The sequence below is a fragment of the Mastigoproctus giganteus genome, chromosome 11 (assembly GCF_048544385.1).
Source record: "Mastigoproctus giganteus isolate SK-2022 chromosome 11, ASM4854438v1, whole genome shotgun sequence".
NCBI lineage: Eukaryota > Metazoa > Arthropoda > Arachnida > Uropygi > Thelyphonidae > Mastigoproctus > Mastigoproctus giganteus.
Window position 1 is genome coordinate 54326950 of NC_143585.1, and position 22313 is coordinate 54349262.

Here is a 22313-nt window from a genome sequence, read left to right on the forward strand (position 1 = left end):
AATAGCAAATTTATATGTTCTTTAATGAATAAAGATAATTCCACATTGAAATTTTCTATAGATTGTGAATTTGCAATTTTGTAGATTGTAACTATAAAGAAATACTTATGAAGGGAGGCTGTTCTAGAAAATGGAAGTTGAAAGAATAAATAAGAAAGATGAAAAAATTGGAAAATAGGCCGTGAACATCGGGCTGCATATTGCTGTATAATTTCTAGTAACGACTGATAGACTGGTTTAAGTAAAACTTTATTACATTAGCATTAGCATTAGTAGAGGCATTTGATGCAAGAAAGCAAGCTTATGCAGCATCAGCCAAAAAAAAAAAAAAAAAAAAAAGTAACATAAATAAATAAAAAATAACCACTTCCACTTCACCCCTCTGTTCGTTCGAAATACCTGTCCAGCTGAGATTTAAACTTATTTAGGCTATCAACTTCCACGACAAGGGATGGAAGTCTCTTCCACCTACCAACCACCCGCTGGCTAAAGGCAAATTTCCGCACAGCTATCCTACATCTGTCTTTCTTCAATTTGAATTTATGCCCTCTCAGGTGATTATTCTGAGCAAGAGGAAGAATCCCATCAGCATTGAGCATGCTCAAACCATTCAAGGCTTTGTACACCTCTATCAGATCACCTCGCTGGTGCCTAGTTTCCAGACACTGTAATTCGCAAAACTTAAGCCTTTCTTCGTAAGAGCACCCCTTTGTCCCATTCACCAATCTTGTTGCCCTTCTCTGTACTCGTTCCAGCAGCTCTACATCCTTCTTGAAATGAGGTCTCCAGGCCTGTATACAGTACTCTAGGTGTGGCCTGACCATTGCCTTATACAAGGGAATAATCACCTCCTTATCCCTGCTAGAAAAATTCCTATATATCATTGACAATACACCATGAGCTACTCTTGCAGCCCGTCTGCACTGCTCAGAGAACTTCATATCTGCCTGCACAACCACCCCCAGGTCCCTTTCATTCTCTACCACTGTCAGTGTAGTACCACAGAGTTGATACGTTGCTCTGAGGTTGCTGTTTCCCATATGTAGTATTTTACATTTGTCAATGTTAAACTTCATTTGCCACCTCGAAGCCCATCTGCTCAACCTTTCCAAATCCTGTTGCAGCAGCATAGTGTCAGTAGTGTCCTTGACAACCCTGCCAACCTTTGTATCGTCTGCAAACTTGGACATTAAGCCTGATATACCATCATCAATATCATTTATAAATACAGAAAACAATAAAGGACCCAATACTGAACCCTGAGGGACTCCACTAATAACATTAGTCCACGATGAGCAGTGTAGTAGTAGTAGTAGCTCATGATGCAAGAAAGCAAGTGTAGGAGCTTATGCAGCATCAGCCAAAAAAAAAAAAAAAAAAAAAAAAAATCACACCATTCCCTCCAAATGCCTGTCCAGTTCCTCCTTAAATTTATTTAACCTATCAACTTCTACAAAGACAGATGGAAGTTTGTTCCAGCAATTAACCACCCACTGGCTAAAGGCAAATTTCCGCACATCTATTCTACATCTGTCCTTTCTTAATTTGAACTTATGTCCCCGTAGGTTGGTAATCTGAACAAGTGGAAGGATCCCATCAGAATTCAGCGTGCTCAACCCATTCAAGGCCTTATAGACCTCAATCAGATCACCGCGCAGGTGCCTAGTCTCCAGCCACTGCAATTTGCAGAACTTGCACAGTAGTCGTCAGACATGACGGGTCCATGGATTCATGTTGTTTTCGCCAAATTCTGAGTCTTCCATCAATGATGCACCAGGAGCTTCGACTCGGCAGACCAAGCAAATTGCATAGATATATACATAAAAGAAAATACTAAACAGATATAAAATAGGTGCTAAAAGCAATAAAATGCATAAAAGTTGGAGGTTTTCAGGGCGATGTGTCCCTTCATCAGATGGTCAGTGAATGGTGTACTGAATATACACTGTGCTGCCACTTTATTAGATACACCTACCTAGTGTTCAGCCTCCTTTAGCCTTCAAAACAGCCTGAATTCGTCTAGGCATGGATTGAACAAGATGCAGGAATGGAGTACCATGCAGACATGAGTATGTCACACATTCCTTGAGATTCGACGGAGGTGTAGGCCTCCAGCGAACAGCCCTTTCCAGCTAATCCCAAAGATGTTCAATAGGATTGAGATCCACGGACTGAGCAGGTCACTGGAGCAAAGTAAAGTCATTGTCATGTTCCTGGAACCATTCCATAGTGATTCAGGCTTTGTGCACCGGCGCATTATCCTGCTGGAAGTAACCATCTGACTGAGGATAAACTGTCAACACGAACGGATGCACTTGGTCAGCAACGATGTGGCATTCAGACATGAATCTATGGGTATCAATGGACCCAAAGTGTGCCAAGAAAACATTCCCCACACCATAACACTGCCCCCACCACTTGCACAGTAGTCGTCAGACATGACAGGTCCATGGATTCATGTTGTTTTCGCCAAATTCTGAGTCTTCCATCAATGATGCACCAGGAGCTTCAACTCGGCAGACCAAGCAACTATTTTCCAATCCTCGATAGTCCAGTGCTGGTGTTGCTGTGCCCATAGGAGGCATGCTCTCTTGCTCTTCATTGATAACAAAGGTACGCGATGTGGCTGTCAGCTGTTGTAGCCCATTCGCAACAAAGTGCGACTAGTGGTCCATTGCGATATTTTTGTTCTGCGCACCAAGGTTGTATTCTGACGTGATGTGCGACATTGTGGCCTGTCTGTTTGCTTGCACAATTCTAGCTATCTTCCTCTGACCTCTCTCAACAACAACAAGCGATTTTCTTCCACAGGAGTGCTTTTGTTAGGATGTTTTCTGTTCGTTGCACCATTCTCGATACACCCTTGAAACTGTGGTGCGTGAAAAGTCAGGAGAACTGCCGTTTCAGAGATGCTTTGTCCAGCACGTCTTGCACCTACAACCATGCCACGCTCGAAGTCCGTTAGAGCACTCCTTTTCGCCATTCTAGCTATGGTTTGTATGCTTAACTGATACTAGAAAAGGTTGTTCTGCTGCATTTATATCCACAACTGTGTTCATGTGATGCAACGTTGTGGGACAAACCATTTGTGTGTACAGCAGGGGTGTACCTAATAAAGTGGCAGCTCAGTGTATATACATACATTAGGTAAAATAAAAGAAGCTGACTGGGCGTGATCATAACTCACACCTCTGGTGCAGGTAATGCAGCATTATAAATGCGTAAGGAACTCCAGTGCTTATCGACCTGTAATAGGGCAGACTCCATAATGGGATGCATGGGTACTCCCCTATTACAATTCATAGTACTGCAACAGCTGACTATGTGCAGTGCTTCAACCATGAGTGCTGGTGGTAATCTAATCACATGAATAGTCGACAGTTTAAATGTTGAGTCAGAGATCAAGGTTATGCTGCTCAACCCAATAATGCTTAGCATCAGCGGAGCACTAAAAATTAGTGGTGCGGAGAGCCACTTCATGTTCCGAAACACGACTTTTCATCAAATTCTTGCCAATTTAACCAACACAACACATTACACAATTCAGAGATTTAATAAGGAAAATGGAACCACTCCTTAACAAAGGAGGAATAGATGTTTTCACTCTGGAAATAATGGAATGCAATTTCCATTATTTCCAGAAGGGAGTTGTACACACCATATATCGTAAGAGCATAAAATAATTCTAGTGAGAAGCTCTGACATGCCTGGATACTAAGGGATGTAGGCAAGAGAAATAAACTCGTTATTGTGGGGAAGATCTCATTGAATGGCAAAACCACGAGTTTTCAACTCACACATATCCAGAACACCAGGTGGTCAACTGCAATTAGAAAACTCCATTCTTAATTTAGAAATCTCCAATTGCCTATCACTAACAGAACTGCAGTGCATCCATTCGCGGTTAAATAATGTACGAGTAGTACTATATAAATGTCCTGTACCGTGTGTAGGCCGATAATTTAGTAAATTGGCCTGCACACATAGATATCCTGAAGATGGATGTTGTAAAGCATGTACCCACATGTTGGACTAAGACTTCTAAGAAAGGAAGAGTATTATTTGTTTCCAGTTCAACAGAAAATTGAATGAAGAGCGTACACGGTGTGTGCAACTCCCTGGTAGGAAATTGCATTCTATTATTTTCAGAGTGAAAACACTATTCCTCCTTTGTTAGGGAGCAGTTCCATTTACCGTATTACATGTCCTGTACCCTTTGCAGAATGTGTTATGGTGAGATAGGCAGGAGGTTGAAAATTGTCTTTCAGAACATGAGGGGCTCTCCGCACCCCAAACTTTGAGTGCACGACTGTTGCCGAGCATTATTGGGTTGAGCACCATACCTTTGATTCTCCCCCCAATTGACATTCAAACTCGACTATTCATGTGAGTACCATCAGCACTCATGGCTTGAAGCACTGCACATAGCTGAAACATACCTTCAATGAATTGTAATTAGGGAGCACACATGCACCCCATTATGAAGTCTACTAGATTACAGTGCAATGAGCAATGACATTCCTTACGCATGCGTAATGCTGCATTACCAACACTGGAGGTGTGATTTAAGATCATGACCAGTTGGCTTCTGTTAATTTACCCAATATATATATATACACTGAGTGATCAGAAATCATAGGATACCTATATAGCAATGAGTAGGCCCACCTTTTGCTGGATAACACCAGAGCTCAGACCTGTGCATCCGGCAACACAGCTGCAACCTCAGAGGCAGAATGTGCTGGTCCTACAGGCACCAGCTATTGTTGGTAACTCTATTATCAGGGAGATAGGTAATATATTATGCAAAAAAGATAGGTCAAACAGGACTAGGGTATGTCTGCCAGAGACAAAAGATGATGTTGTAAAGCAGATATCTTTTAAGGGCACAAAAGGTGATATTGTTGTACATGATGGCACTAATGACCTTAAGAGCAAAGAACTTAAGATCTGCAGATTTACTTAACAAGTACAGGTCGATGTTGAAAAAAAATTTGTGAGCTTGGGTTGAATTTGAAAGTGTTTGCAATTCTGCCCAGACATGATAGGAGGGAACAAGTGATGAGAGCCTTATCAATCAATTCGGCCCTGGAGAGAATGTGCAGGCTCGGAGGGGTAGAATATTTTTCAGTGTGGTCTGTTCTGGCTAAGAGGAGAGACTTCTTCTACAGGGATGGATTACACTTAAATAAAAGGGTGCAAGAATATTTACTGATGCTATCGAGGCAGTGTTAGGTGGGTCGGAAAACTGCCAGCTTGGGAAAGGGGGGGGGGGTTCACAGACTAAAAGATTAACAGTAGCCGCAGTTAGAGGTGAAAGCAATTCTTGCACTGCTTCTATTGGAATGAGCAGCAGCCTAGAGAGAAGGTTGCTGGAGATTTCAAAAGCTGCTGGGAGTCATCATGGACCAAGTAAATACATGGGCTGTGTTAGGATGACTAAGAGTAAGAACAGGTGCATGTATACTTCCAAATACACCACTAGAAGATAGTAAATAAATTTGACGAATTTGAAGTGCTGATCAAGACATCAAAGGCAGATATTGTTGGGATATCAGAGACATGATGTCACACAGATATAAGCAGAGCAGAATTGGAATTTAAGGAGTACAATGTATACAGAAAGGATAGACAGGGAAGGAAGGCAGGAGGGGTTATGCAGTTAATTAAGAAACAAAATCTAAGAAAGTGCATCCAGTTGATATGAGTGGACAGTGCAACGTTGAGTCAGTTTGGTGTGACATAAGCACTGGGAAATCGAAAATAACAGGAGTGTGTTATAGGCCTAATGAATCTGAAGTACAATGAACAATTGTGCAGAGAAATAGAGTGGGCCGATAAATCAGAATATCATGTAATGGTGGATTTTAACTTTCCAAATATCGACTGGAACTTGTGGATTGGTCACTTGCATGCTAGCAAGATTTTTGGGGATTTATTGGAGGATTGTTTTCTACAGCGATATGTTCGAGGGGCAACCAGAGGGATTAATACTCTTGACCTGATTATCAGCAGTGATTATGCATGCATTAAGAATTTGCAGATAAAGGAACTACTGTGTCACCATGATCATAGTGTACTGATGTGGGATTTACTTAAAGATGTAACTACCATCAAGGGTAAAGGGAGGGGTTTTCGTTTTTGTAAAGGTGACTACAGTGGTCTCAGACAGTTTATAAATTCTATACAGTAATATCAACTGATGATGTTACCAATGGTGAATTCTAAAGGAAGAATTCGGGGACTTAATCTTGGAGGCTAGTATGCTTTTTATACCAACTAAGAAATACTGTTCAAGATTTAGACCTAAATGGATGTCAGATGAATTAATGAGGCTCGTGGTAGAGAAGAAAAATGTGTGGGATACATATAAATCATCAGATGACACAGAAGCCTATAGCAGATATAAGGAAATATGTAATCAAGTCACAAAGGAGGTTAGGCAAGCGAAGGCAAATTACTAGAAATCCTTGACAAAAGATGCAAAGAAAAACAACAAATACTTCTTTACTTATGGAAGAAAGGAAGGGAATGAATCAGATTAGTCTGACGTTGGTGATTCGAATGGAATCACCGGGGAAATTTGAGAAATTACGTTTGCGGAAATTATGTCCAAATTAACGGAACCAGATTAGCGGTGGCCGGATTAGTGATGGTCGACCTGTATATGATATTAAAATTATTTTTTTTCATCCACACATTTGTGACCAAACAGTAGTATCCAAAGGGAAAGTCTTGTCAAATTGATTTGACAAGACTTCCCGTTAACAAACCCACCTGTGTCTGAAGCATTACTACTGCAGAAATTGCTGGAATTTACAAATAAGCAGAGTTAAACTTCTCACAGACACACTGCTGTCGAGTTTTTTTTCAGAAGTTCAACGTTACCTGTTATGGACAATGTATGGTGTTTGCACTTTACACCACGAGAGGCACTTCCTTTATGCATTGGAACCATGGCTGGGGCTAAATGTGAGCAGGTTATAATAACAAATGCAGAAAAACAAGTAGGAATAGCTTGCCAGTGTTTACGAGTTCACGTCGACAGCTGATGCTGCAACCAACAACACCAAAACAATAGTGGCAGGTCGGTGTGCCAACTGGGGAAATTTGAGAAATTACATTCGCGGAAATTATGTCCGAATTAACGGTGAAACCAGATTACCGGTGGCCGGATTAGTGATGGTCGACCTGTATATGATATTAAAATTATTTTTTTGCATCCAGATCATTTGTGACCACACAGTAGTATCCAAAGGGGAAGTCTTGTCAAATTGGTTTGACAAGACTTCCCATTAACAAACCCATCTGTATCTGAATCATTACTACTGCAGTCTTGTCTAGGTGATCTTGCATCACTTCTTTAACCCGTGACTCCATTATTTTCCCCGGAACAGAAGTTAAACTAACAGGTCTATAATTATTCATGTCATCCTTTGAAATCCTTTTGTGAATCAGGGATGCTTTTGCACACCCCCAGTCCATGAGGACTTACACTGAATCTAAGGATGCTCTCATAATTATGGCTAAGGGTTTGCTAACTTCCTTCGCTACCAACATCAATATAACTGGATAGATTCTATGTGCCCCGGGTGCCTTTTTTATATTTAAGTATTTTGCAAATACATTCACATATGAGGAATTCTATAAGGAAGGGAAGGATAAAAGTTTACTAAACTCAAATAGGGAGCTAAATGATTTTGTAATAACAAAGAACAAAGTGGAGGAGAAATTGTCGAATTTAAATATAAAAAAGGCATCCGGGGCACATAGAATTTATCCAGTTATATTGAGGTTGGCAGCGAGGGAAGTTAGCAAACCCTTAGCCATAATTATGAGAGCATCCTTAGATTCAGTGTAAGTCCCCATGGACTGGGGATGTGCAAAAGCATCCCTGATTCACAAAAGGATTTCAAAGGATGACACGAATAATTATAGACCTGTTAGTTTAACTTCTGTTCCGGGGAAAATAATGGAGTCACGGGTTAAAGAAGTGATGCAAGATCACCTAGACAAGACTGCAGTAGTAATGATTCAGACACAGATGGGTTTGTTAACGGGAAGTCTTGTCAAACCAATTTGACAAGACTTACCCTTTGGACACTACTGTGTGGTCACAAATGATCTGGATGCAAAAAAATAATTTTAATATCATATACAGGTCAACCATCACTAATCCGGCCACCGATAATCTGGTTTCACTGTTAATTCGGACATAATTTCCGCGAACGTAATTTCTCCAGTTGGCACACCGACCTCCCACTATTGTTTTGGTGTTGTTGGTTGCAGCATCAGCTGTCGACGCGAACTCGTAAACACTGGCAAGCTATTCCTACTTGTTTTTCTGCATTTGTTATTATAACCTGCTCACATTTAGCCCCAGCCATGGTTCCAATGCATAAAGGAAGTGCCTCTCGTGGTGTAAAGTGCAAACATCATACATTGTCCAAAACTCAACAGCAGTGTGTCTGTGAGAAGTTTAACTCTGCTTATTTGTAAATTCCAGCAATTTCTCTGAGCTCCTCTTATTTTAGTAATTTTTTTAGCCATTCCTTTTTAGATTTTTTTTTTAACAACACACTTCAGGTGGTAGATGACTTTCATCAACCGGCGAAATACCACCACTTTGCTTATTGGAGGCTTGAAGTGGTGAAACCCATGTTTAGTCTCTGGAGCAAAGTTTCCGGCATCCCCCTCTCCCCATACTTCTCCTTCAACCCATGCATGGTACTAAGTACTATAGGTTTTGACACCTTTCGTGTTTGGGGTTTTCATAAAAAAAAAAAAAAAAAAACCACTTGTTCAAACTTGCGGAAAAACAACACAATATGATGGATAATACAGTGCACCAAAGAACTTGTTTTCACAAACAATACTGACAAACTTATTGCGACGTTTGAGAGTTTATTTTATCACAATTAGTTTTATTGCAGCACTCTCTGTGCGTGCAATAAACAATTCACAAACGACTTTCATATGTATGCCATAATAGCGTCACACATATGTGGCCGACATGGCTTCTCCAGAAATACTGGGTCATGTCGGCCACATATATACAATACAAAAAAAAGAAAAAAAAAAAAAAGAAAAAAAAAAAAGGATTCTTTTTTTGATATTTTAAATGAAAAAATGACAACACTGACATTACAATATTTATTTTAGAATTACATTACTAATAAAATTATTTGCTAAATATTTTTTGGCTTCTGGGGAATTTTTTTCTTAAACTAGCTTGGCAGTCAACGTATTAATTAAAGGTAGGATGAGGTGATTAGCTGTTGGGTAAACTGTATATGCTAATATAACCACTGGTGATCCGGCAAACTCACTATTCCGGCACCCCGCAGATCCCAACGCTGCCGGATTAGTGATGGTTGACCTGTACCTGGATTTCAGGAAAGCTTTTGATACTGTTGCACAGAAGACTGCTTTGCAAATTGGAGCAGTATGGCATTAAGGGCAAGTTGCTGCAACAGATAAAGGGATGGTTGAGAGATAGCAGAGAATGGTAATAAATGGACAGTACTCTACATGGACTAATATTATTAGTGGAGTCCCTCAGGGTTCAGTGTTGGGTCCATTGTTGTTTCCTGTATTTATTAATGATATTGATGATGGTATATCAGGCTTAATGTCCAAATTTGCAGATGATACTAAGGTTGGCAGGGTTGATAATGACAGTAAAGACAGTATGGTACTGCAATAGGTTCTAGAAAAGTTAGGCAGATGAGCTGACAAGTGGCAACTAAAGTTTAACATTGATAAATGCAAAGTACTGCATATGTGTAGCAGTAAACCAAGAGAACTGTAACAACTGAGTGGTACTACACTCAGGGAAGTGGAGAATGAAAAAGATCTTGGGGTAATTGCGTAGTCAGATATGAATTTCTCTGAGGACTGCACCTGGACTGCTAGAGCAGGGCACGGAGTTTTGTCAATGATATATAGGAACTTTGCTAGCAGAGAGAAAGAGGTGATTATCCCTTTCTATATAGGCAATGGTCAGGCCACACCGTGAGTACTGTGTACAGGTCTGGAGGATTCATTTTAGGAAGAATGTAGAGTCGCTAGAATGAGTGCAGAGAAAAGCAACAAGATCTCCACAAATGGGCTCTCTTATCAGAGAGGCTTAAATTCTGTCAGCTGCAGCATCTGGAGCAGCATCCTCAATCAGTGACCTGATTGAGATGTACAAGACCTCGAATTGTTGGAGCAGGCTCAATGCTGATGGAATACTTCCTCTTGCTGAGATTAAGAACCTGAGCAGGCACAGATTCAAACTGAGGAAAGACAGTTGTAGAATAGATGTGCGGAAGTTTGCCTTTAGCCAGCCGGTAGCTGATTGCTAGAACAGACTTCCATCTGTTGTTGTGGAAGTTGACAGCTTAAATAAATTTAAGGCTGAAATAGACAAACATTTGGAGTGACTGGATGGGTGAAATGAGAAGATTTTTTTTCTTTTTGACTGATACAATATAAGCTTGCTTTCTTGCATCATATGCCTCACCTAATAATGAGGCATATGATGCCTCATCATTAGGTGAGGCATATGCTAATAATGGCAGTCACATGGCGAGGCATTCAGTCCACTAGTTCACAAAAGCATTCCAGAGGTATTATCCACACTTGCTGCAAGTCTGGGCGCCTTCGTAGCCAGGTGGGCAGGAGCAGCAGTGTGTAGCACACGGTTCTTGATTAGACTGAGGTTTGAGCCTGTGCCCACCAAATACAGAGGATGCAGAAAGGTCAGGGAATGACCACCATGTATCCCCGGAGCAATATGACTTTAGTTGCTAATGCTTTTAAAAACCAAATAGCAAACAGCTGCAAGTCTGTCCATAATTCTGTCACAATACTCAGTGGAGAATCCAAAGCTGGAATGGACATTTCCACAGCATCCCTACAACGGGTTTGTGACCGGTGAACAGGAAGGCCATTCCACAGTGGTATAATCTGCAGAATGCTCTGTGAATCATTTTTCAGTCACCACAGCTCTGTGGGGAGGCGCACTGTCCTCCTGGAAGAGTACATTGCCCTGTGGGTGCACGATGACCATGAAGGGATGCAGATGTTCTGCAAAGATAAAAACATAACCTGTACCATTCAGAGATGCATCTAGACGTACCAGAGGTCTCAACGTGTGCCAGCTGAGCACGCCCCAGACCATTACCGACCATCCAACTGCCTGAACAATTCCTTGTTGACATGATGGGTGCACAGCTTCATGCAGTTTCCACCAGATACACACCTTCCCATCTGCTAGAAATAACTGGAAACGAGACTAATCGGACCAGGAGACCCGTCTCCAACCATCAAAGGTCCAGTGCCGATGATCTTTCGCCTAGTTGTGGCATAGCGTCCTGTGTCGTGGTGTTAGCATGGGTCTCTGTGGGTCGGTGGTTCTCAAAACCTATTGTGGCTATTGATTGCCTGATGGTGTCTGGTACCTCCATCATTGATTTCGGAGGTGATTTGTGCCACAGTCGTTCTCCGGTTGGTTGAAACAATGTGAGACAAGCGTCAATAGCCATGTTCATCCACCACCTTTCTCCACACACAATGCTTGTCCACAATGAGATGTTATTCCAGAATGGTATATTCCTGATACACTCTTGATACTGTTGTACAGGAATAGTCCAATTTCTGTTACCATCTCCACAACAGTGACCCATGCTTTAGACACCTGCTATCATCCCTCTTTCAAAGTCGTTTTAACTCATGATGTTTATACATACTGGCATCGAATTACTGTCTACATGAATGCAGTGTACCTACATACCTGCTAAGCAGTGGGTTCATACACTAGCAAGAGGGGTGAAATTGTCACGTTGCCCAGGAATGCTATGAATTCTGTCTTTTAATGTATTTCATCATTTTTAATGCTTTTATTTTATATTTGTTTAGTATTTTAATTTATGTATATATTTATATTTATTTTAATAAAGTTTAAATTAAACCAGTCTGTCGGTAGTTACAAGAAATTATACAGTGAAGGAAAGTTCATTCTGTGAGTTTGAAGTTGGGTAGTAAAAGAATGCTGACTGGTTGGGACACACGGGTAAACGAAGATATCGACTCGAGGGTAGAGGGTAGAGATTTTATGGCTCCAGCAAATGCTAAGTTTTTGATAAATTTTTTAAGTTTTATTGACTTAATTGTAATATTAATTTACTTTCTAGAAGTAGCTTTATAGTCCTAGTCACGCTTCTTAATTAATTTTGAAATTAGATAGACATTTTGTGGGTTACTAATTAGTAGCCGTAGAACCTTGTAAGGTTTGAAACATGCTGCCATTGTTGTAGTATATTAGACCGATACAGAATAGCATAATGTATATCTTGAACTTGATAACATAAGGTGTAATGTAAAACTAAATTATTAATCTGCTTAATTTTCATTGTTAATTAAATTGTACTTAATTGCAAATCATGCCACAGACTACACTAAGTAGCAGAACGGCTGTGCCTCGGGGCTAAACCAAAGGAGACGATTCTCCAACCCGTCACAGTTAAAAACAAATGTGCACAATGTGAAATGTTTCTGATCCTTTCTGGAACAGGACATGATTAAGCCAAGGAGGATATCTTTGGGTGTGCTCGGTGAAGAGAGTATGAAGAAATTAGGTGCCAAGTCAGCATTCCGATGGCCAAATATAAGAGTGTGAGGTGTAGGGTAGACACCTTCAAAGCAATTAAAATGGGGTTCTATCAAGCTCTCATCAGTCCAACTCAACGCCAGACCTCACTCTTGTGCATCAGGCAACACAGTGGCAATCTTCAGGGTAGCATGCACTGATCCCACAGGAGCTAGTTACGGTCAGTTACTCAATTGTCATGGAAACAGAAAATACATTGTGCAAAAAGGATAAGTGCAATGGGACCAGGGTATTCCTGCCAAGAGCAAAAGTTTATGATGTTGTAGAGCAGATATCATCTTTTAAGGTTATGACATTAAGAGCACAAGAAGTGATATTGTTGTACACATTGCCACTAACGACATTAAGTGTAGGAGATCTCCAGACTTAATTAACAAGTACAGATTAATGTTGAAAAACAGTCATGAATTAGGGTTCATTTTTGAAAGTGTCTGCAATTCTGCCCAGACACGATGGGAGGGAGTACATGATGAGAGCCTTGTCAGACAATTCAGCTGCAGAGAGATAATGCAAGACTCATGGGGTAGAATTTTTCTCCATATGGTCTGTGCTTGTTCACAGGAGAGAGACTTTCTGCAGGGATGGAATACACTTAAATAGAAAGGGCACAAGAATATTTGCTAAAGCTATCGAGGCAGAGTTAAGTGGCTTAGAAAACTACTAGCTGGGGGGGGGGGAATACACAGACTAATACAGTGTTTCCCAAACTGGGGTCCATAGACCAGTTCCAGGGGTTCCGCAAAACAGAGGTTGCAATATATATGTGTGTGTGTGTGTGTGTGGTTTGAAGGGATCTGTGAACTTTTTTGGATTTTTGAAAAGGTCCATAGATCTCACTAGTTTGGGAACCACTGGACTAATAGATTAACAGTACCTGCTGGCAGAGGTGAAACTGATTCTTGCACTTGATGCTTCTATTGGAATGAGCAGCAGCCTAGAAAACAAGGTGCTCAGGATTTCAAGGAGTGCTGGGAATCATTGCAGAACAAGCAAATACATGGGCTGTGTTGGGTAACTAAGATTAAGAAGAGGTGCATGTATTCTTGCATGTACACCAATGCTAGGAGTTTAGTAAATAAATTTAATGAATTTGAGTTGCTGGTAAAAACAACAAAGGCAGATACTGTTCAGATTTCAGAGATGTGGTGTCACACAGACATAAGGAATGCACAATTGGAATTTGGGGAGAACAACGTGTATCGAAAGGATAGGAAGAGAGGAGGTATTATACGGTTAGTTAAGAAACACACAAAATCAAAGGAAGTGCATCCAGATGACACGGATGATGAGTGCAATGTTAATGAGGTTTGAGTGACATAAACACTGGAAAATCAAATTTGAGAGTACGAGTGTGCTATAGGCCTAATAACAGATGACTACAATGAACAACTGCACAGGGAAATAGAGTGGGTGAATAAATCAAACTGTGTTATAATGAGGGATTTTAACATCCCAGATAGTGACTGGAACTTGTGAGGTGGCCACACCTCACAAGTTCCTTCTCCCTCCTTTGCTAGCAGGGAGAAGGAGGTGATTGTCCCTCTGTATAAGGCAATGGTCAGACCACGCCTTCAGTATTGCGTACAGGTCTGGAGGCCTCATTTAGGAAGGATGTAGATTTACTTGAGCGTGTACAGAGAAGGGCAACAAGATTGGTGAGGGGAATGAAGGGATCCTCTTACCAAGAGAGGCTTACGTTCTGCAAATTGCAGTGGCTGGAGACTAGGCACCTCTGCATGATCTGATTGAGGTGTATAAGGTCTTGAATGGGTTGAGCATGCTGAATTCTGATGGGATCCTTCCACTTGTTCGGATTACGAACCTAAGGGGGCATAAATTCAAATTAAGAAAAGACAGATGTAGAATAGATGTGCGGAAATTTGCCTTTAGCCAGCGGGTGGTTAATTGCTAGAACAAACTTCCATCTGTCATTGTGGAAGTTGATAGGTTGAATAAATTTAAGGAGGAACTGGACAGGCATTTGGAGGGAATGGTGTGATTTTTTTTTTTGGTTGATGCTGCATAAGCTCATACACTTGCTTTCTTGCATCACATGCCACTACTACTACTACTACACTCACACACTAGCAAGAATTTTGTGGTTTTATTGAATGATTGTTTTATGCAACAGCATGTTTGAGAGGAAAACAGAGAGTAATACTTTTGATCTGGTTATCAACAGTGATTATTCATACATTAAGAATTTGCAGACAAAGGAACCACTAGGTGGCAGTGATCACAGTTTACTGTGATCAGTCACACAGTGGGATTTACTTAAAGATATAACTGCCATCAGGGATAAAGGGAAAGGTTTTAGCTTTCATAAAGGTGACTACAGTGGACTCAGATAGTCTGTAAATTCTATACAGTGGGACCAACTGATGATGTTATCAAGAGAAAATTCTCAATGGGAAACATCCAAGAAATTAAACATGGAAGCTACTAGGATTTTCATACTGATTAAGAAATACTGTTGAAGGTTTAGGACTAAATGGATGTCAGATGAACTAATGAGACTCACGTCAGAGAAGAAAACTGTATAGTATGCATATAAACTATCAGGTGACACAGACCCTATGGTAGATATAACCTGGTCAGTATTCAAGTCAGAAAGGAGGTTAGACAGGCGAAGGCAGATTACTTTGGTAAAAGATGCAAAGAATTCTTTACTTATGTAAGGTCTAGAAAGAAGGGGATGAATCAGATTGGCCCACTTGACATTGATGGTTCGACTGTTGATGATCCTGCTCAGGTAGCTGACTGAATGAATATTTTGAATTTCTCATATGAGGAGATATATAGAGTGGGAGAAGCCAGAAGTTTATCAAACTCTGGCTAGGGAGCTAAATGATTTTGCAATAACTAAGAACAAAGTAGAGGAGAAATTGTCAAAGTTAAACACAAGAAAATCACCCAGTGTGGATGGGATTTATCCAATTATATTAAAGGAGGCAGCAAAGGAATTAAGCAAACCCTTAGCCATAATTATGAGAGCTACATTGGATTCAGTGGAGATCCCTATTGACTGGAGATGTGCAAATGTATTCCCAATTCACAAAGGGTGACATGAGTATCAACTGTGTGGGGAAATTATATTCTTTTCTGGGGAAATTAAAGGCAGCACTGGTAAAAGAAGGACTACAGGATCATCTAGACAAGGCTGCTGTTATAGCGTAGACAGAGCATAGGTTTAAGTGGAAGCCTTGATTGGATATTATGATGGGGTCACAAAGGAACTGGATGAAAAAATAATTTTGATATCACAGACTTGGATTTTTAGGAAAACTTTGAGACTGTTGCACATAGAAGACTACTGTACAAACTGGAACAGTACAGCATTAAGGGCAAATTGCAGCAATGGATAAAGGGGTGGTTGAGTGGGAGAAGACAGAGTGGTAATCAATGGACACTACTCATTGTGGACTAATGTTATTAGTGAAGTTCCCAGGGTTGAGTCTTGGGCCCATTGCTGTTTTCCATATTTATTAATGATATTGATGAAGGCATATGTCCATCAGGCTTAATGTCCAAGTTTGCAGATGATACGAAGGTTGGCAGGGTTGTAAATAACACTAATAACGCTACAGCAACAGGATCTAGAGAAACTGAGCAGATGGGTTGAGAGGTGGCAACTGAACTTTAACATTTACAGATTTAAAGTACTGCATGTGGGTAGCAGTAACCCCAGAGTAACATATCAACTGTGTGGAACTACAATCAGCACAGTGTAGAATGAAAAAGACCAGGGGATAATTGTGCAGTCAGATACGAGCAATACAGTCAGTCTGTAAGAATAGCTCATGGTGTCTTGTCAATGATATACAGGAATTGGAAAACAGGCATTGAGCTTCAGGTTGCATATCACAAAACTTTCTAGTGACTACCGACATCAGTGTTGACAACCAGTCTGTCGTCACTAGAAAGTTTTGTGACACACAGGAAGTTTTCTAGCAGGGATAAGGAGGTGATTATCCCCTTATATAAGGCAATGGTCATACCACACCTCGAGTACTCTACACAGGTCTGGAGTACCCATTTTAGGAAGGATGTACAGCTGCTTGAACAAGTACAGGCAAGGGAAACAAGATTATTGATGGGAACAAAGGTTTGCTCTTATGGAGAAAGGCTTAATTTCTGCAAATTGCAGCATTTGGAGAATAAGCACCTGCTTGAGGCATATAAGGACTTGAACAGTTTCAGCAAGCTCAGTGCTGATAAGAATTCATTCTCTTGTCCAGATGAATCGTCTGAGGGGACACAATCAAATTGAGGAAAGACAGTTATAGAATAGATGTGCAGATATTAGCCTTTGGCCAGCAGGTGTTTGATTGCTGGAACAAACTTTCACCAGCCGTTGTGAAAACTGGCAACTTAAATAAATTCAAGGTAGAATTAGACAAACATCAAAGGCAGATATTTTTGGGATATAATAGATGAGGTGTCACACAGATATATAAGGAATGCTGAATTGGAATTTGGGGTGTACAATGTGTACGGGACGAATAGACAGGATAGGATGGAAGGAGGGGTTATGCTAGTTAAGAATCACATAAAATCTAGGGAAGTGCATCCAGTTGACATGGGTGGATAGTGCAATGCTGAGTAAGTTTGGTGTGACATAAGCACTGTGAAAGTGGAATTGAGAGTAGGATTGTGTTATAGGCCTTAATACTCTGATGAGTATTGGCTTGGCACACCCAGGACACTCTCACACACACACTCTCTCTCTCTCTCTCTCTCTCTCTCTCTCTCTCTCTCTCTCTCTCTCTCTCTCTCTCTCTCTCTCTCAGGGTAACTCGGGAATTTTTTTCATTTGGCTAGTGCAGCATAAGGCTTAGGCTTCCTTGCACCATGTTGGTCACTCGCACACTAGAAAGGCTTTTGTGGATTTATTGGATGATTGTTTTCTTCAGCAGCATTTTCAAGAGGCAACCAGAGGGGAAGTAATACTCTTCTTCTGATTATCAGTAGTGATTGTTGATGCATTAAGAATTTGCAGATAAAAGAACTACTAGGTGACAGTGATCACAGGGTACTGATGTGGGATTTGCTCAAAGATGTAACTACCGTCAGGGGTAAAGGGAAGGTTTTTGCTTTCATAAAGGTGACTATATGCTCTGAGAATTTAAAAGCTATACAATGGGACAAACTGATGATGTTACCAACAGCAAATTCTAAATGGGAAGTAATCGTGGAAGCTACTAGGCTTTTTGTCCAAATTAAGAAATACCATTCAAGGTTTAGGCCTAAACGGATGTCAGATGAACTAATGAGACTCGTGGCAGAGAAGAAAAATGAATGGGATGCATGCAAATCATCAGGTGAAACAAAAGCCTATGGTAGTTATAAGCTGGTGTGTAATCAAGTCACAAAGGAGGTTTGGTAAGCGAAGGAAGAGCACAAGAAATCTTTGGCAAAGGATGCAAGAAAAATAGCAAAGAGTTTTTACTTATGTAAACTCTAGAAGGAAAGAGATGAATCAGATTGGTCCACTTGATATTGATGGTTCGACTGTAGGATCCTGCCTAGGTAGCTAAATGATTTCACAATGACTGAGAACAAAGTGGAGGAGAAATTGTTGAAGTTAAACATAAGAAAGCCACCTGGGATGGACAAGATCTATAGATGGACAAGATCCATAATTATGAGGGCATCTCTAGATGCAAAGGAGGTACCCATGGAATGGAGATGTGCAAACGTGACCCCAATTCACAAAGGAGGATCAAAGGGTGACAAGTAAGTACAGATCTGTCAGTTTAACTACTGTTCCAGGGAAATGAATGAAGGCACTCATGGTTGCCATCAGGATATTTTGAAAGGTGGTGCAAAATAAAAAAAAAAAAAACTACAGTAGAATATTTATTATCGGAACCACCACCGCCCTCCACCCTCCAAATTAAAAAAAAAAAAAAAAAAAAAGAAAGAAAGAAAAAATACAGTATCTACTTTTAGTGCACTGGTTGTTATGCTGAAATATTACTCCTGCTGCTTAATGCATTTGTTTCCAATTATTTATTTGAAGATATATGCTGTACAGCAGAGGTTCCCAACCTTCATACGCCCGCATATAGGCCAACCACACCGGTATCTTATGAAGTACCGGTGTGTTAATTAATGATTACATAAGTCTGTTTTTAAAGTCACATAAATAATTAGGTAAGCGAAACCAAGCTATTCTATTAAAAACAGAAAAACATTTATTAATTAAGAAAATGCAATCTGAGGTTTTTATATTTTCACATAACACGTGGTTTTAACATTTTCATCTTTACTTGAATTTTTTGTTTCTGTTTCAAATCTTTTTCGCTTTTACTAGCGAATGAACGTCTGAATTGATTAGTGTTAATTTGAGTTGAAGATCTGATTCAATATTCATTGAAGTTCTATATTTATTTTTCATTGCAGTCATCGCTGAAAATCCAGCCTCACACAAGTAAGTTTAATTAAATAGCATTAAAACTTTCAATGCCTGTTCAGAAAGCAGAGTTCTTGGCAGATAATATAGCCAAAGTTTTGTTAAGTTTGAATTCTTAAACTTCAACATTAAGCTCTCATCAGATACTAAATCTATGAATGACTCCTTGTACATCACTTTTCAGGGATCTCATCTGAGGATGTGAAAGGGTTCCTAACCCAATTCTGGGCTGTTAAAGTGTTCCTGGAAATATTTTTCAAAACTTGCCTGCAAAGATTTTATATATATTCATGGATGTCACAGTCACATTTTTGGTCATAGATGTTATTTTTTTGGATAAAATCAATCGTGATGTGAAGGTAACAAGCTCATATTGTTTTTTAATACCTACTCTTCCATAAGTTTTAATTTTCTTTTAAAAGCATTAATTTTATCACTGGAATATCAAAACTATAGAATAATTAGGATAGCAGTATGTTGTAATTTTAATTTCTAACGATCTAAATTTCAAATTACCTGTGAAATCACTACAACTGCAAACACTACCTTTAATGTTCATAAACCAATCTCTGAAGGAAGACTGACCATATAAAATAAGAAGAAAAAAGAGGGGAAGTAAAGAGATAAAGTTCTATGAATTAAGTACAGGAAAGAAAAGAGATATATTTTCAAAGAAGAAAGACTGAAATACTCGCATAGATGTGTACTGTGAAAAATAAAAAGAAGTTTTGACTTTAATAGGATATTTACATTTAAAAAGTTTAATCTCCCATGAGGGAAATTGCAGGTGGTTTCATTCAATAGCCTGCATACCGGTAGCTCACTCCTCATGTACCGGTGGTTGGGAACCTCTGCAGTAGAGCATAGAAATAATCCTAATTTGTGATTACAGGAGTTAAAAATCAAATGTTGGCTTTAATTACTGTGTGGACCCAGGACAGTCTCCCATGACCCTGTTGTGCACATTATCTGTTGTACCATTGTCAGCGTGGGAGTATGATGGGGAAAGGGGACATTAGCTTTCACTCAGTCTGCTGTGAGCCACTGCATTATTTCAGGCATTTTGTTTCTAATTACTCAATGTTCGTGGCTATTTCAAAATGAAATATTGTGCCATTTTGCTTTTTAATTTTAATACTGCTGCCCCTTTGTGTTAATAATGGTGTCTACAGGAAAGAAACCGCCATGTGTTATCAATAGAAGACAAGGTAACAATCATTAATAGACTGAAAAAGGGTGAACGTGGCTCTAAAAAAAGGAAAACAATGAAAAAAGCTAATGATGAAAAATTAGAAGATGCTGTTTATTTATGGTTTCTACAAAAGAGAAGTCAAAGTCAACCTATTTCTGAAGCGAACCTCTGTTATGCAAAAAAGGAAATTACAATTAAATAAAAATTTTAAAAGCTCATCGGAATTTAAAGCTAGTACAGGATTGCTGAAAAATTTCAAATCTCACTACGGTATAAAGGAGCTTGAAATTCAAGGGCAAGCTTTATCAGGTGATGGACTGGAAGCAGAAGCTTTTAAAATGAATGGGATACATATAAATTAACATGTGACGCAGAAGCCAATGATAGATATAAGTTGATCTGTAACAAAGTTACAAAGGACGTTAGGCTGGCGAAGGCAGATTATGGAAATCTTTGGCAAGGGATGCAAAGAAAAACAGCGAGGAGTTCTTTACTTATGTAAACTCTAGAAGGAAGGGGATGAACCAGATTAGCATTAGCATTAGTAGAGGCATTTGATGCAAGAAAGCAAGCTTATGCAGCATCAGCCAAAAAAAAAAAAAAAAACCACTTCCACTTCACCCCTCTGTTCGTTCAAAATACCTGTCCAGCTGAGCCTTAAACTTATTTAGGCTATCAACTTCCACGACAAGGGATGGAAGTCTCTTCCACAAACCAACCACCCGCTGGCTAAAGGCAAATTTCCGCACATCTATCCTACATCTGTCTTTCCTCAATTTGAATTTATGCCCACTCTGGCGATTATTCTGAGCGAGAGGAAGAATCCCATCAGCATTGAGCATGCTCAAAACATTCAAGGCTTTATACACCTCTATCAGATCACCTCACTGGTGCCTAGTCTCCAGACACTGTAATTTGCAAAACTTAAGCCTTTCTTCGTAAGAGCACCCCTTTGTTCCATTCACTAATCTTGTTGCCCTTCTCTGTACTCGTTCCAGCAGCTCTACATCGTTCTTGAAATGAGGCCTCCAGACCTGTATACAGTACTCTAGGTGTGGCTTGACCATTGCCTTATAGAAGGGAATAATCACCTCCTTATCCCTGCTAGAAAAATTCCTATATATCATTGACAATACACCATGCGCTACTCTTGCAGCCCATCTGCACTGCTCAGAGAACTTCATATCTGCCTGCACAACCACCCCCAGGTCCCTTTCATTCTCTACCACTGTCAGTGTAGTACCACAGAGTTGATATGTTTCTCTGGGGTTGCTGTTTCCCATGTGTAGTACTTTACATTTGTCAATGTTAAACTTCATTTGCCACCTCTCAGCACATCTGCTCAACCTTTCCAGATCCTGTTGCAGCAGCATAGTGTCAGTAGTGTCCTTGGCAACCGTGCCTACCTTTGTATCGTCTGCAAACTTCGACATTAAGCTTGATATACCATCATCAATATCATTTATGAATACAGAAAACAATAATGGACCCAACACTGAGCCCTGAGGGACTCCACTAATAACATTAGTCCACGACGAGCAGTGTCCATTGATTACCACTCTCTGTCTTCTCCCCCTCAGCTACCCCTTTATCCACAGCGGCAATTTGCCTCCAATGTCACACTGCTCCCATTTGTGCAGCAGTCTTCCATGTGCAACAGTATCAAAAGCCTTTCTAAGATCCAAGTATATAATATCAAAGTTATTCCCTGCATCCAGTTCCTTTGTGACTGCATCATAGTATCCAATCAAATTGGTCAGGCAAGACTTCCGCTTAACAAAACCATGCTGTGTCCGAGCTATAACTGAAGTCTTGTCTAAATGATCCTGCAGTGCTTCTTTAACTAGTGCCTCCATTAATTTTCCTGGAACAGAAATTAAACTCACAGGTCTATAATTACTTCTGTCAGCCTTTGATCCTCCTTTGTGAATTGGGGTTACATTTGCACATCTCCAGTCTGTGGGTACCTCCCCTGAGTCCAAGGAAGCTCTCATAATTATGGCTAAGGGTTTGCTTACTTCCTCTGCTGCCTCCGTTAATATTACTGGATA

General features: G+C 40.1%; 1 protein-coding gene across 1 annotated transcript in view; it reads right to left on the reverse strand.

Moving 5' to 3' along the window:
- The window catches only part of rg (A kinase anchor protein rugose), a 1582765-nt gene that overhangs the window by 781627 nt on the left and 778825 nt on the right, over positions 1 to 22313 (reverse strand). The window lies entirely within an intron of this gene.